General features: G+C 45.3%; 1 protein-coding gene across 3 annotated transcripts in view; it reads left to right on the top strand.

The window, feature by feature from the left end:
* NRP1 (neuropilin 1) overlaps window positions 1-16,170 on the top strand; it is a 168,718-nt gene that overhangs the window by 103,096 nt on the left and 49,452 nt on the right. The window lies entirely within an intron of this gene.

Genomic DNA, 16,170 nt, shown 5'->3' with positions numbered 1-16,170 from the left:
GCCTCAGGCTCTAGGTGGGAGGACCCTTCTCCCAGTTGGAGTTACAATCCCTCTCCAAGTCTGGCCTGCAGGGTGTCCTGGATGGTGGCATGTCCCTGCCCAGAGCCTCTTTTCCCCCCTTTGCTGGTCCCAGCTGCTCACCACACCCAGCTCCAGACTATGCTGCTTTGCCGGACTCCAGCTCCTCGTGTTGCTTCTCTGACCCCTTTGACACTCTGGTCACTGCAAGTCTGCTGTTCAGCACAGGGTCTGCGCTCCTTGGGCTGTGTGTATGGCTCTGTCACTGCAGGTCTGCCCCTCAGCACAGCTTGCACTCCTTGGGCTGTGTGTGTGGCTCTGACTTTGCAGGTCTGTCTCTCCACACAGTTTGCTTTTCCTGCTGCTCTTTCCTTTTCTCACAGAGACCCAGAAAATCCCAGCTCACACGGAGGATGGGACCTGGCCTTCTAATTCTCTCATTGATCTATCCAACCTGTCAATCAGGCTGTGCTCGAGTGTTGGCCTTTTCCCATTGTCCCTGGGGTCTGTCAGTCTCAGGATCTTGATTTCTCATGGACCTTTCCCCTGTTGGTACTGGGAGCTAGCCCGCCAAAAACTCCCACTGAGTTTAACTAAAGGGCTAATAGTCCCCTTACATATGCGCATGATTCCCTGCCCTGCTCCAGATCCCCTCATGATAGGGTGTTCTTTCTGCTAGGATGGCACCTCCTTCTGGCCATTCTGGGGATTGACTTCCACAGGTCAACATGCCTTCCCTACACACCATCTCTCTGCTGCTCTCACTCCACAGGCTATCGCTGCCTCTTTGTGAGTCAGCTCTCCAGCCAGGTCGCTATATGCATTTCTCCCCTTCAGGGGGTATCAAAGTCTTTCTTCAGCAGTTTGCCCATTTTCTGCACGATTGCCACGTCCTCAGTCATAGGCAGTTTTCCCATTCATTATCCCATGGTATCACATCCCCTGTGGCTGGCAGGGGAATCCAGGCTGCCGTCTACTCCAGGTTCCAGCTCAGAGAGAGTCTAGTCAGCAGCCAAGCTCGGTTTCATTCTCAACCCTGCTATTTTTCCCTGAGCTCTTTCCTTACCATCTGGCACAACCATGCTCTGAGTTTGTCAATCTCAAACTCCATCCTCCCAAGGAGTAACTGTAGGCTTTCCCTCTCTGCAATCTCCGAACACTTCTCCCTTCTCTCAGGGAGTGATTCCACACTTTCCCAGCAGCCCTTATGCTACCAGCTTCTTGGGTTTTTACTAGCCCACCCTCTTCTGCTGGGGTGAGCTTACTTCTAATTAATGGTTTCTTCCCGGTCTAAATTTCCCCAGTTTGCAGCCTAATGTGCAGATTGGGCCCCCCATCTTATTTCAGCCTTCTCAGGTTATGTCTACACTATGGAGTTTTTTCCAGGATACCGCTGGTATCCCAGAAAAACTCCACCACGTCCAGGGAGTGCCTCGGCTCTTCTCAAATTTTTTTCAGAAGAGCAGATGCACTCTTTCAAAAGCCCTGTATTCCTAATTTTATGAGGAATAAGGGCTCTTTCGAAAGAGGAGGTTTTTCTGACATTTGGCCCCGTGTAGACAGGCCAAATGTTGGAAAATCCTCTTCCAAAAAAAGAATTGGAAAAAGGTATGGAAAGTGCGACCTGCAATTTGTGTACCTTTTTCTGAACCCTCCCCCCCCCCACCCAGCAGTCTAGACATAGCCTCAGAGCCAGTGTGGGAACTACACCTCATCATACCCTTCCACAGCTGTGAGAAAAAAAACCTGTGAGCTCCTGTGTGCGCTTCTCTAGTTCTGCCTCCTGCAATCATGCAGTGGAATCCCTCCAGTTCCACTGCAGCCAAAGCCATCTGCAGATGTGAAGGAAGGAGCAGGGTTTGGCTTTAAATGTAACAGAAATAAAACTGATCTACAAGATCAAGCAGCTGTCAGACTGCAGCAGTGGTAAAAGGCAAGAGAGTAGAACAAGAATAGAGGGGAAAAAATATGGGGCTGCAGGTCAGAACATGAAGGTGAGGCGTGTTATAATAAGGATAGCTGTTACTGAGCTAGAGAGCTTTGGGCCTGGAGGGCCTGTCCATGATTCTGAAGTTAACAGACATAGGGTACGTCTACACTACAACGTTAAATCGAACTAAGCTAATTCGAACTAACAGATCTAGACTAAAAAACTAGTTCGAATTAGCGTTTTGCTAATTCGAACTAGCATGTCCACATTAAGTGGACCCTGAACCAGGCTTAAGGATGGCCGGAAGCAGTGCCGGCAGGACATCAGGTTAGGACTTAGAGCGTGGAGATGTTGTCTCAGGCTAGCCGAGGGCTGTGCTTAAAGGGTCCCGACCCCCACCCCGGACAGACAGTTCTCAGGGGTGCCCCGCTTGCAAAGCAGTCCTGGCTTGGAGTGCCCGGACTACCCACACTGGGCACATCACAGCACTCGGCCATCAGCCCGGCTGCACTTGCCGCAGGCTGCCATCTGGGGAGAGGGGGCAATTGGGGGCCAGCCCGTGCCCCTTTAAGGCAGAGTGGCCACCAGGGAAACCTGGGGAGGGCTAGCCTCCCACTAGTTCGAATTAAGGGTCTACACCGCCCTTAATTCGAATTAGTAAATTCGAACTAGGCTTAATCCTCATGGAATGAGGATTACCTAGTTCGAACTAAGAGCTCTGTTAGTTCGAATTAAGTTCGAACTAACGGAGCGCTAGTGTAGCGCCTATGAAAGTTAGTCCGTTAGTTCGAACTAACTTTGTAGTGTAGACATACCCATACTTATTTTACTGCAGAGCAACTTGCTGAAATTATCAGACATTTTTGGCCTATGCTTTCCACACTTGGTTAATGATATGAAAATGAGGATTTTATGATTCCTGTGGGTCTGTCCATATTTTCCCCCAACCATACTCCAGAGTTTCTGTCTCTATGTTGTTATTTACCTCCTATGTTCATGTGTCCCCCTGCATTTTTGCCTTAGTTTAATTCTGCTTTGCTCAATAGGTGACACTTTTACTTAACCAGCAGGCAAGGTGGGAAGACAAAGGATATTCTCTTCACAGTAAATATCCTTCACAAGGCAATTCAACCTCTCTCCCATGTTTTGTTACTTCCTTTCCCCCTAAAGATCAGAGATGGAGAGAAGTATATGTCTGGGGAGGGAGCGGTCCATCTTTTGCTTACCTATACAAGTTTAATTTTTTTTCTGTTTTCAAATTATCATTAAAGTGACATCAGAGTAAACTTCATAACTGCCTCCTAAACAAAGCTTCCAACAGGGCTGCCCCCGGGGACAACCACCACCAGCTTCGTGATGGATGGACCTGGCACCCTGGGAACAAAGGACGGATAAGGGGGGCCAAGAATGCAGGGAGGCTGGAGGGGCTCTTCAAGTGGCCCAGTGGATAAGACATCTGCCAAACATTAAATTGTGGCTTGTCTCATCTACTGTCAGGAACGATCCCGGGCTTTTCTTCAGAGACCGTATACACAGCATTTCTAACAACCAACTGTATCATATAGCCTGTTCTTTTTCATCTTTGCGGTCTCTGGTGTTGAACACATTGGTCCACATTCATTCATAGTATAGCTCAACTGAAGCAACTCCAGTGATGAGCTTGTTGCATGTTTTAACAAACCACACTAAAGCTACAGATTATTTTAATTTTGAATAAAATGGCTAAACTAAGACACCTTAACATTAGGCATTGTCTTTGATTCACTAAGACAACTACCATTATAGTCTGGTTTTGCTCAGACTGACACAACCCTTGTAATATGGAAATAATTTTAAAGTGGTGTTATTCATTTTGCTTGGCCAGAAGAATAGATGTCCCTCGTCTGAGGTGCTCTGTATAACTCTTGCGTTGGCTTGCAAAAACCAAAATACTAGAAGTAGCTAGAGGTTCCTTTTACATTGCTTGAGGGGAGCAGCTTCTTTAGGAATGGGATGGAGAGCATAGAGAAGTGGAGCAGCATCTTCATGGCATCATGCCCTGCTCTTGGAAACCCATCTAGACAAACCTGAAATAATGAGATCAATTCATGGAGGTTAGGTCTATCAATGGCTATTAGCCAGGATGGGCAGGAATGGTGTCCCTAGCTTTTGTTTGTCAGAAGCTGGAATGGGTGACAGCAGTGGGATTGCTTGATGATTACCTGCTCTGTTCACTCCGGGTATGCCTACACTACAAAGTTAATTCGAATTAACAGACGTTAGGTCGAATTAACTTTGATAGGCGCTACACAAGCGCTCCGCTAGTTCGAACTTAATTCGAACTAGCGGAGCGCTTAATTCGAACTAGGTAAACCTCATTCCACGAGGACTAAGCCTAGTTCGAACTTACTAATTCGAATTAAGGGCTGTGTAGACCACTCTGGCCAACACCAGGGAACTCTATTGCCCCCCTCCCGGCCCCGGATGCCTTAAAGGGGCACAGGCTGGCTACGGTGCCCGTACCAGGTGCAAGCCTGCCAGCACCCAGCTAGCAGACCCTGCACCTGTCAGTGATCGAGCCACCCACCCGATGCCCCCCAGCCCTCCCCCTCTTCCCGGGACCAGGCTGGCGGCTCCCGGGAGCTTGCCCAGGACCGCAAGAGGTGGGCGCCCGCCTGGTCTAGTGCGGACATCGTGGACCTCATCCACGACCTCCGCACTAGGCACAGGAAAGTGGCCGTCTAGGGCAGGAGAGCTGCCAGCCTGGCCACCCAGGAGCAGGTGTGCATGAAAATCAAGGGGGTCCACTGAGACCCCCGACCCTGAGCCCTGAGCTTACAATGGCCGTACTGGGTCAGACCAAAGGTCCATCTAGCCCAGTAGCCTGTCTGCCTACAGCGGCCAACCCTAGGGACCCTGGAGGGGATGGACCGAAGACAGTGACCAAGCCATTTGTCTCGTGCCATCCCTCTCCAGCCTTCCACAAACTTTGGGCAGGGACACCACTCCTACCCCCTTGCTAATACCACTCCATGGACCCAACCTCCATCACTTTATCTCACTTCTCTTTAAACTCTGTTCTAGTTCTAGCCTTCACAGCCTCCTGCAGCAAGGAGTTCCACAGGTTGACTCTGCTTTGTGAAGAAGAACTTTCTGTTACTAGTCATTCCTTTCCTTTGGTGTCCTCTAGTCCTTCTATTATGGGAACTAATGAAGAACTTTTCTTTATGCGCCCTCTCCACCCCATTCATGCTTTTATAGACTTTTATCCTATCCCCCCTCAGTCTCCACTTTTCTAAACTGAAAAGTCCCAGTCTCTTTAGCCTCTCTTCCTATGGGACCTGTTCCCAAACCCCTGATCATTTTAGTTGCCCTCCTCTCTCCCACCCTCTCTCTTCCCCTCTCCCACCTCCTTTTCCCAGTCTCCCCGAGTTTTGTTCAATAAAGAGAGATTCTATTTTTGACCACACATTTTCTTTATTTTGTACATCAGGAAGGGGGGCTAGGGAAGGGTAAGTGGAAAGAGGTGAGGGAGGAATGGGGCACAAGCCCCCGATGGGGAGGACTGGGCTGGCTCTGTGGGCTTCTGGGGGTGGAAGCTCTCCTGCAGCCCCCCAATTGTCCCCTCTCCCCACATGGCAGCCTGTGGCAAATGCAGCTGGTCTGATGGCTGAGTGCTGTGATGTGTCCAGTGTGGGTAGTCCGGGCACTCCAAGCCAGGACTGCTTTGCAAGCGGGGCACCCCTGAGAACTGTCTGTCCGGGGTGGGGGTCGGGACCCTTTAAGCACAGCCCTCGGCTAGCCTGAGGCAGCAGCTCCACGCTCTAAGTCCTCATCTGATGCCCTGCCGGCACTGCTTCCGGCCATCCTTAAGCCTGGTTCAGGGTCCACTTAATGTGGACATGCTAGTTCGAATTAGCAAAATGCTAATTCGAACTAGTTTTTTAGTCTGGATGCGTTAGTTCGAATTAGCTTAGTTCGAATTAACTAATTCGAACTAAATTAGTTTGAATTAGCGCTGTAGTGTAGACTTACCCTCCCTTTGGGGCACCTGGCATTGGCCACTGTTGGAAGACAGGCTAATGGGCTAGATCCATGGTCACCAACAGGTCGATCACGATCGACTGGTTGATCGCGGGGCCTTGACCAGTCAATCACGAGGTGTCCTGCCCACCCCGCCCCCCCTCATTTCCCCTCCCACTTCCGAGAAGCCCCACTACTTACCTCAACTGAAAAGGGAAGTAGTGTCGGCTTCCTGGGGATGGACAGATGTCCCGTAGCTTAGCGCCACTTCCGGCAATTCTGGAAGTGGTGTAAGCTGCTCTGCCAGGCGTACTGCGGGAGGGGTCATCGGCTCTGGAGGAGGAGCACAGCGACTTTCCTGTACCGCACAGGAGGCGTGAGTCAGCCCCGGGGCAAGCGCCCGCGGGGCTTCCCTGCACCAGGGAGGGTGTGTGTGTGAGATGGGCCGAGGCACGCACTGGCTTCCGGGGGGGGGGGGAATTCTGGGAGGAGGCAGATGCAGGGGACTCTCTGCCCCCCCATCTCCCCTTGCCCAGTTCCCTCTCCCCCATTCCCTCTCCACAGCCACAGAACTCTGTTCCCACTCCCGTCCCCAGCTACAGAACTGTGTCCCATCCCCATCACCAAACTCTGTCCCCACCCCCCTGTTCCCACCCCCCGAACTCTGTCCCCATTCCCATCCCCAGCTACAGAACTCTGTCCCCACCCCATCCCCACTTCCTGTCCCCATCCCCAGAACTCTGTCCCCGTCCCCACTCCCCTGTCCCCACTCCCCTATCCCCAGCTATAGAACTGTCCCCATTCCCCTCTCCACTCCCCGAACTCTGTCCTCATTCCCCTGTCCCGAGCCACAGAACTCTGTCCCCACCCCATCCCCTGAACTCTGTCCCCGCTCCTCTGTCCCCAGCTATAGAACTCCATCTCCATTCCCGTCCCCACTCCCAAACTCTGTCCCCATTCCCCTGTCCTGAGCCACAGAACTCTGTCCCCACTGGCACCCTGTCCCCTGCCAAAGCACCCACTAGCACCCTTCCCCAGTACTAGCCCTCTCTTCCCACTAACACAGTTAGGGCAACATTAGTGAAGATTGGAGAGGGATAGAGGAGGGTTTTTTATATCTCATTTATGTGACCCCAACTGACTTTTCTTGGGTCAGTGACCCCTGACTCAAGACAGGTTCCCTGCCCTTCTCAGAAATAAAGACAATGCAGAAACTTTTTGTTTGACACAGTATTTTATTTAAAAATGAAGCCTGGCCAACAAACCCCAAATTGGAGCCAAGCCCCCATCTGGCCACTGCATCATAACACTCCTGTGCTCCCCTTTCCCCAGACCCTAGATCTGAGCCTATCATACACTGGAACCCCCTGCCCTGAGCCCCTCACATACCCCAACCCAAATTCCTGAACCCTCACATCCAGAAATCTGTGGCTTGCTTAGTACCCTAACCCTACATCTGACCCCAACACTGCCTGGCCTGGCACCCTCTCCTTGAGCCAGTGCCCCTTATCCATCTTCTCCTGCATCCAGATTTCCTCCTAGAGCTTGCACCTCTCATTCCTTCCCACACCCAAATCCCTCATTCCCACCCCAGACCCTATACATCCTGTCTCAACCCAGCAAGTTTACGGCTAGACTGCAGGAGGAAGAGACTAGAGAGGATGGAGCTTCAAGGAAGGGGCAGGGCAGTAGCTCTTGGCTTGTTCTGTCATTTAAAAAAGTGATCTTGGGTGTGAAAAGGTTGGAGACCACTGAGCTAGATGGACCTTTGGTCTGACCCAGTATGGCCGTTCTTATGTTCATCTACTTGAAATCTCCATGGTTTGAGCTATAAAGATTGTGCTGGGAGAAGAGAAGAACTGGGGAATAGCCACAGCGCATCAGGTTCCCTTCAGCTACTGAAAGATTTCCAAGTGAAATCCTCATGTCAATTATCATAGTTTGAATTACTGTTAACTTTCCTCTTCAATTCCCTTGGCCACATACCCTCCTCTCCTTTAGCCCCAAGAAAGTGCAAATAGCAGTGCATGTTCTTCAGAAATGCTATCAGAAAGTAGGAGGGGCTGAGAAATCACCACTTATGGGCTGGTTACCTATATTACAGGATCTGTGCCAATGTTGTTTGTATTCTGCTGCATTTCCAGGTCTCATGCCTCACGGAAATCCTAAAATCTTCTGGAATCAGCCTCCGTGCCTGCCAGTGTTCCCTCTAAGCTGTGTGGCAGCACAGCTTCACTGGTGATTAATCATCCCCACCCAGTCAGTCATCTCCGTGCACTGAGCCCTGAGCCTCTGACTGGGTGGGGCTGATTAGTCACTTGTGAATCTGTGCTGCCACACAGCTTAGAGGGCTCACTGCTATCGGCTCCACTCCCGTACAGGCTGCACCCTTGTGCTTCGTGGCTGCCTGTTGGCCAGTTTCTGGCCAGAAGCCAGCTAATGGGATTATGCTGGGGGTGGGAGCAGCTCCTAAAGCTCCTTCCCCAGCCTTCAGACTCCCAGTTTTAAAGAAAATGTGTTTCTGAGTGGAGTGTGGGTGGGGTGAGGCAAGCAGATGTAAGCGGGGGAATGGTCCCGCTCTTGTGGGGAACTTTCCTGGCTTCTATACACCCCGGTGAAATGAACCAGCGAAAGGATCTGAGTCCCCGCTCCCACTTCCTTTACCCCATGGCTCCCTGATCCTGAGGGCTCCCCCTCCACTCTCCTGAGTAGCAGAGCCCTTGAAACCCCAACAAGGCTGGGCCCAGGTTTCCTGGGGCTTAATCCCTGACCTTGTAGTCACTAGGGGCAGGAGTTAGGGTGTCCCCACTCCGAGGTGCTCTCTTCACACTGCAGGCCTTCTTGGCCCAGTGATCACTTCATAAGGTTCAAAGCAAATACAATTTATTAAACATCAACTGATTAAAGAGAATAGAATAAGAAACAATGAGAATGGTTAAATGAGAACACACAGCCCTGCTCTGTAGCACAGGGACATCAACACAGCAGTCTGCAGAGTGTAAGGACAGTTCACAGTCTCTTCCTTAGAAGCCCTGGATGTGCTGCAAGGGGCTGCAGGCTGGACACGCTTGCACTGGCAGTGACCACACAGCCTCAGTCTCTAAGTGGCCAGACCCCTCTCCCAGTCCAGAGCCTTTCCCCACACTTTGCAGGTCCCAGTAGCTCACCACATCCAGCTGCAGGCTGTGCTGCTTGGCCAGTTCCAGCTCCTTGTGTTGCTTCTCTGTTCCTTTTGGCTTTCTGAGCACTGCCAGTCTGCTGCTCAACACAGGGTCTGCACTGCTTGGCCTGTCTGTGTCTGGTTCTGTCGCTGCAGGACTTCTTCTTGTACTCCTCTTTCAGCTCTCTGTCTTTGCAGGACCTCTTCGGCACACAGCTTGTTTGTTCAGAGACAGAGCCAGAACAATCCCCACTTACAACCTGTCAGTCAGGCTGAGCTGGAGTGTTGACTGCTTTCCATTGTCTCTGGGGTCTGTCAGTCTCATGAACCCTTCCCCTTCTGAAGCTGGTAAACCAAAAAACTCCCACAGAGTTTTAGTAAGGGGTAACAGTCCCCTTACACAGAGAGCTTGCTTGGGGCTCCCTGCAGTGTCTGCAGGCCGGATCCAGTGGCTTGGCAGGCTGGATCCGGCCCACAGGCCACATTTTGCCCTGGTTTATCCTACAGCATCAATGTTGATGGTAAAGCAGAAAAATAGGGAACAGCTAAGGTTTGTGTGTGTGTGTGTACATTTGTAAAGTAATGTACTTGGATTCAGCATGCCAACATTTATTAGGCAACAGGGTCCTGCTACCTATGCCCAATGATACCTCCAGGATGTGATTACTTGTGATTAGTGTAACTGGCAAAAGAATGTCACAATAGTGATGTATAGGTGAAATTCACTGCTTCTCACTCAAAGCCCAGCTGCTCACATGGGAAGCAATTTGACTGGGAGACTTTGGGGTGCTTACTTTTCTTTTGTGTTAGTTCCTCATTAATTTTGAGGGAAAAAAAGTCCTATAATTATTTTCCTCTGTTAGAAGAAACCGATTCTCGGAGTATTATTATAGAGTTTCCCAGTTCTATAGTCCCTAACACAAACTTGGAAAGGTTACATTCAGACTGTACTAAATACTTGTCTTCATTCCAGATCACAGGATTAAACTCAGATTTAAAATTAAATGTAAATTACAAATAAGCATTCAAAAACGTTAATTAAAAGTAGTAAGTTCTTGAATCATTTATTGCTCAGCAAGGGTTCCTAAGTATCTTAGCTGGAGAAAAGAGCCTTTCACATTTTTTCCTTTTTTCTGACCTACTCATTGTGCATGTCTTAGGTATCCATCTGCAAGTTAATGCAGAGCTGAAGCAAAGGTTTTCATTTTAAAGAAGTAATATTTCACAATTAGATGTGCTTCTAGAAGACGTAAAGCAATCTTTTTCTAAAGCACTAGATATACATCAGCCTTTCTGTTCATTGCTACAGGGGGGTTTCAAATTGCATAAGATGCTGATTACTTAGGCTCTAGAGTCCACAGAAATCCAAGTACTGTTACATGTTCTTCTCTTTGTTTTCAGAGTTTATTGTATCTTGGTGTCTAGGTTTTAAGGAGCTGTAAAGTATGAGAAAAATCAGGAAGAAGACATTTGTCTGATTTTTCTGAATATAATCATATTATTTCCAAAATTTTGAAAAATATATATTTATATGCAGTGAATGCATTTGATAGAATACATGTAGCCTACTTCATCAGAGCATTGCATTCCCTGCACTTTAAAACCAAACTGTATTCAAAGACTCACGCTATAAATATTGCTCAGAGCTAAAGCAGACCATGGCAGTGCTTCTCTCACCTCACTAATAGCATTTTCTTTTTCGCAGTTGATCTTTATACTTTCCATACTGGAGCGATTTGGTATGCTGAATTCTGGAAATGTCTCAAGTTGAAATGCTAGTGTATTAACCTGCTGTACTGAGTCTCTTTTGTTTCTCTTTACCAGAGTGCTGCTTGCCAATTTTTACAACTACAGCAGATTTTACTATTCAAATAGAACCAGATGGAACACCAGTTCAAAGAACATGTCAGAATTAAATATTTCTTTTTTTAATTAGTTGCTTCTGATTTATGCAAAAAAAAATTAACATAAGAGTGGGAGAATGTGCCATGAATCCAGATGCAACACAGCCCACACAAGCATTATCTTTTTGCAGTCAAAAAACAGAGGCCTTTTCTTTTTTCTCGTTGGACTGCATTTTTCTTACACTTTATGGCTTTTTCTTCCTCCAAGCATAGTGCTGACAGTTGCTGAACTCCTTTATACCTTGCAGCCAAACCTTTTCATTCTTTTCCAAAGTTTTCTCCCTATAGAAGCTGGTTAATCTGCCTCTGTGAAAAATCTCTCTGTACTCAGTACTGCAACACCAGTGTCAGTGCCTGAATGCAATAGCCTCCTTTACATTTAAGTTTTACTATTACAAAGCACCAGTGGGGATTTAGGCTTGAAGTGAAGACTAAAGACTATTTCAACTAGTAAAGCAAGTGCAGCTCTTGTTTTGCTGCTCTTATATTTTTGTCCTATGACACAAATGTTTGCCCCATCCTCTATTTCATTCTCAAGGTTAGTATACATTTCTACTAATGCATTTTAAGAGGCTCTGCTCCTGCTGAGGTCAATGAAAAAAGCTCCTGTTCAATCCATTGGTGCATGATAGAGCTCTCTTTAAGGGCCATACTCTCCTTATTCTCTGTACGGGGCTATCATTAGTATAAACGGGAGCTTTCACAAAGAGAATGGATACATTTTACTCAGTTAAAGGCAAAGTGGAAGTCAAGGAGTTGTAATTTTGGAATGGCCATAGATTTCAGGGATAAAGACTATTGGAATTAATTTGATTTGTTAAGTAAATTAGAAGTTTGTTTTGAGTTTCAATGAAAGGCTGTAACCCTTGTGACTTAACAATGAGGAGTCCTGTGGCATATTAAAAACTAGATTTACACCTTTCATGGATAAAACCCACTTCATCAGATGCATTGGAGTGGAAATTACATAGGGGTGCGTGTGTGTGTATATATATGTACTAAGCCAATTTAGTGAGGGTGGATGTCCTCATCAGCTGCTGGGAATGAGCCACATACACAATATCTGAAATGGCCTCATTAACACGTGATAAGCAATTCCCTTCTTTTTATATGCTAAAGATAAGATAGACATACAGATGGAGGGACAGACAGGCAGATAGATAGATCAGATCTGTTAGTCATTGAGGTGACACAGGACTCCTTGTTGTTTTTGCAGATACTGACTAACACAACTCCCCCCCTGAGACTTGTCACCATGTGACTTAAATATCAGTAAATAAATAATTGAATAATAGTTCTATACACAGCAGGGGCCAAAGGGATCAGTCAAATCAATAACTGCTAAAAAAAGATTTTTCTAATGAAAGACAATACTGATTAACCCTTGCATAATTAGAGCAGTTGATAGGCTAATGAAGTATCACAATTGTTAGTATGACTCTGAGAGTCATGCATGTTATCTATGGAAACGACACGATTCTCTAAAAATATTTATTTTGGTATGTAGGGTCGAGTGATGAATTATACAGCTTTTCTAGCCACTAGAGATGGTCACAATAAAAATATTCCTGTTGTTAATCAGACTCAACCCCTTTGTCCTTTATTTTCTCAGGCTGTTGCCCAGGCCTACATTAAGGGTGGTAAAGCTGGTAACAACCAGTTTCTTGCCATGACTGGCTCACTGGAGTGTATTTTATTGAGAAAAGCAGATTTTCATATTGAAAATAAGGCCTTCCTTATTACGACATGATTATGTGTAATTATAGGAAGCAGTAATATTCCTTTCATGGCTTATAAGGTACATACTGTTGTTTAACTAGCAGTTTGCAGAGATTTGCTACACGATTTACCGCACTCTGCTACATATGCTTCTTTGTTTTCCCCCTTAAGTGGTTTGAATAAAATATATGGGCAGAACTTTGCGTATCTACATCTTAGAAATGTGTCTCCTATAGTTCATCAGACAGTAGTGCAGTTATAAAAAGTATTTTTACTGGATGCTAAGAGGCATTGCAGAATAAATGGTGAGGCAATATTTCATACATGGAAATGGTTAGCATTTTTCTATATGCTTTCACAGGGCAGGAATTGCTTAAAGAATTCTGATGCAGTAAGCAAGAACAACTCTTTTCCTTTGATAGGAACATTCCTCTCCAAGAAAAAATGATATATTTGATTTTCTTTATTTCATACAGGCTAAAGGCCCAATCCTGTATACATTTGCTACCAAGTGTAGTGCTTACAAACATAAGTTATCTCATTGTAATATGTAACACCATAGGCAGAGTACATGGGATCAGGTCCTAATGCATCATTTTTGATAAGGGATAAAAGTTTTCATCTGAGTGAAGGCAGGGGAAGACTCAAGAAGAGAACGATTGAGATACTATAAGCAAAACTAAAATCCTGGTATTGGAAGTGACATGTCATGATGTCAGTATTGTGGATTGTATAGGCTAGCTCAGATAACAGCTACTCAGCCACACAAAGTACAACAAACTTCTACACAATAGTTTGCATCTCAGAATATAAATACCAGATGTTTATCACACACTGAGTGAAATATCAAATAATTGTAGTGAATGCATTTGATGTTCAAGCTTAGATGTACAGTCTTTCATCACCACATCCCTCCATAGTTCAAATTAACGTGAAACAGAAGTTCTTCAAACCAATGTACAAAAATACTAGTAGTATAAAACAAAAAGCCAGCTGTCATATAATCTATCACAAATGGAGATGGGCTGATTGAGTTAGAGAAAAATGAGCAATATCTGTACATTAATGTTTGAAAGTCTTTGCAGAAAAGCTAGCATACTGTTATACACAGACCCCACTGGAAAATGTTGTTCTTATAAGCACAACCCCAAGGCTGTGTCTAGACTGGCCAGTTTTTCCAGAAAATCAGCTGCTTTTCCGGAAAAACTTGCCAGCTGTCTACACTGGCCTCTTGAATTTCCGCAAAAGCACTGACTTCCTACTGTAAGAAATTAGTGCTTTTTGCGGAAACACTATGCTGCTCCCGTTCGGGCAAAAGTCCCTTTTGCGCAAAACTTTTCCGTTAAAAGCATTTCCGGAAAATCATGCCAGTCTAGACGTAGCCCACAAGTATAAGAACATCTAATGAAATGATGACACAACTGTCCTTGAAGTAGGAGATGATTCTTCTGGAAATTTTAACTCTGACCATCTGTGTCTGACCAGAGTTATCCTTTTGGTATCTTCAGTTGCCACTGGTTAGTAGGAATTTGGATATGGGTTGAAATTCATCCCTCTCCAGAAGACTATGCAACTTTTAAGCCATGTTCACAGAGGTGAATTTCACCCATAGGGCCCTTTTCTAACCAGGTTTTAAAGTTTCAGCCTTAATAAATATAAGAAAAAAACCACAGTGCTAGATATTTCAAAGTGATTAGTATGAGTATTCAGTGAACAGGAGTTTAAAAGCGCAGGAGGACATCCTATGCCGTTTCCAAGGTTGCTTCCACCTTTTTATATTGCTATCACCTCAGTTAGTATGGATTCATAAATATGGTTTTGAAGGTCTGGTTTGATGGCAATAATTTGCCATAGGGTCAACTGGTCAAACATTTCACTTAGCTTCTGATGATAAGTTTTAGCTTGGCTTCAAATATCTAGTACTCATACTGTCTCTTGACTTCATTCAAAATGAATTACTAACCGTATGTTAAAAAAAACTATTTCAAATCAGTTGGAACTGTACATGCTTAGGACCCTAATCATTTCAAACCTGAAGAGCTGTTGGAAATTTTAAGAGAAGCTGTTCATTTAAATAACTCAGCACTACACTCCCTCAGACTTCCAGATTTTCAAGTGCACTTCAGCCTAGAAGTGAATGCGATATTGGACATGACTCCGTGCAGCACACTTTACAATCAGCAGAGTACAATTTTGAGAGCATTTCAAGTTAAGTTGAGATTGCTCTGTGCAATGATACCCAGACTCCCCCATGAACTTTCAGATTGTAGCAATCTAATATTTGAGGCTCTCCAGTAACTTTAAATCACTTGATTGTTTTATAAGGCAGTGTTGGATTTTTTTTTTAGAGAGAGAGATTTTTTACTATTGCAAATAAAAATCTTTGCCACATTTCATCCATAGAAATTCAGATGCAAGGAATTTTTTTGATTTATCAAGCTAAAATGCAATATTGGTATTACGAGCCTTAAAACCATGTCAGAGACAAGAGTTTTGCACTGAAAGCCAGCACTATACTTTCCACACAGGGCTATTGTTCTTTTCTTACTTACATATTACATGGAAATTGAAACAGCAGCCACCCTGTCCTGAATAACACTTCCTACAGTTATCTGAGAAAGAATGCAAAGCGTATTGACTTAACCATTACGGTGCCTTTGGGTGTCTGACATACATCCAGGAAAAAGAATGATTGTGGGACACTGGAGACAGACATTCTGCATATTGCATACTTTGAAAATGAAGAAAATGCCTGAGAAATGCATGGGACATTAGCACAAAAAGAGTTAATTCAACCTATTAATGGTTGGGCACTAGGATAGTCTGTAGGTGAGCTGAGGGGTTCAATAAGGATTTCTTCAGGAACCAAATATTCAAACAATTTATTCCTTAATAATAGTTGTATTAACGCAATATATGAGACAGCTTTTTTTTTGCTTTTGCAATGACATTTTTAAGTTTTAGTGACATATGTTGACTAAGAATATAATTATACCAATCTCACTCCTACAGAACTAAAGACTCATATAACTGTTATAAATCTGTCTACCTTATGGTTTTATAGTGCTGCCCATCACTGTTGTATCTGGGCACTCTACATACAATCAGTAGAAATAGCGAAGTTCCTAGTCTTTCATTCCTTTTAAGGGAGTAAATTAGCAGGGCTAATATTTTGTGAATAATTATTTTTCTTATATTGAAATGAATTAAATTGTTATAAGAGGCAAAAGCTAGATTCCAGATTTTTTTGAAGGCAGGTTAATAAACTCTATTATAATTGGCACATTTTATTATTTTGTACAAAGGCAGAAAATAAGGAAGGAATAAAAGTTATGATGCTATGATTATCGACCTACTTATTAGAAAGCATCTTGGTTGCCCTCAAACTTTTGTCTGCTGTCTGTTTGTATGAAGGATGGAGTGAGAATGCATCTAAC

Source organism: Pelodiscus sinensis, chromosome 2, assembly GCF_052426305.1.
Source record: "Pelodiscus sinensis isolate ZL-2025 chromosome 2, ASM5242630v1, whole genome shotgun sequence".
Lineage (NCBI taxonomy): Eukaryota > Metazoa > Chordata > Testudines > Trionychidae > Pelodiscus > Pelodiscus sinensis.
The sequence above is the reverse complement of the archived record's forward strand: the minus strand, read 5'-3'. Positions and strand labels throughout refer to the sequence as shown.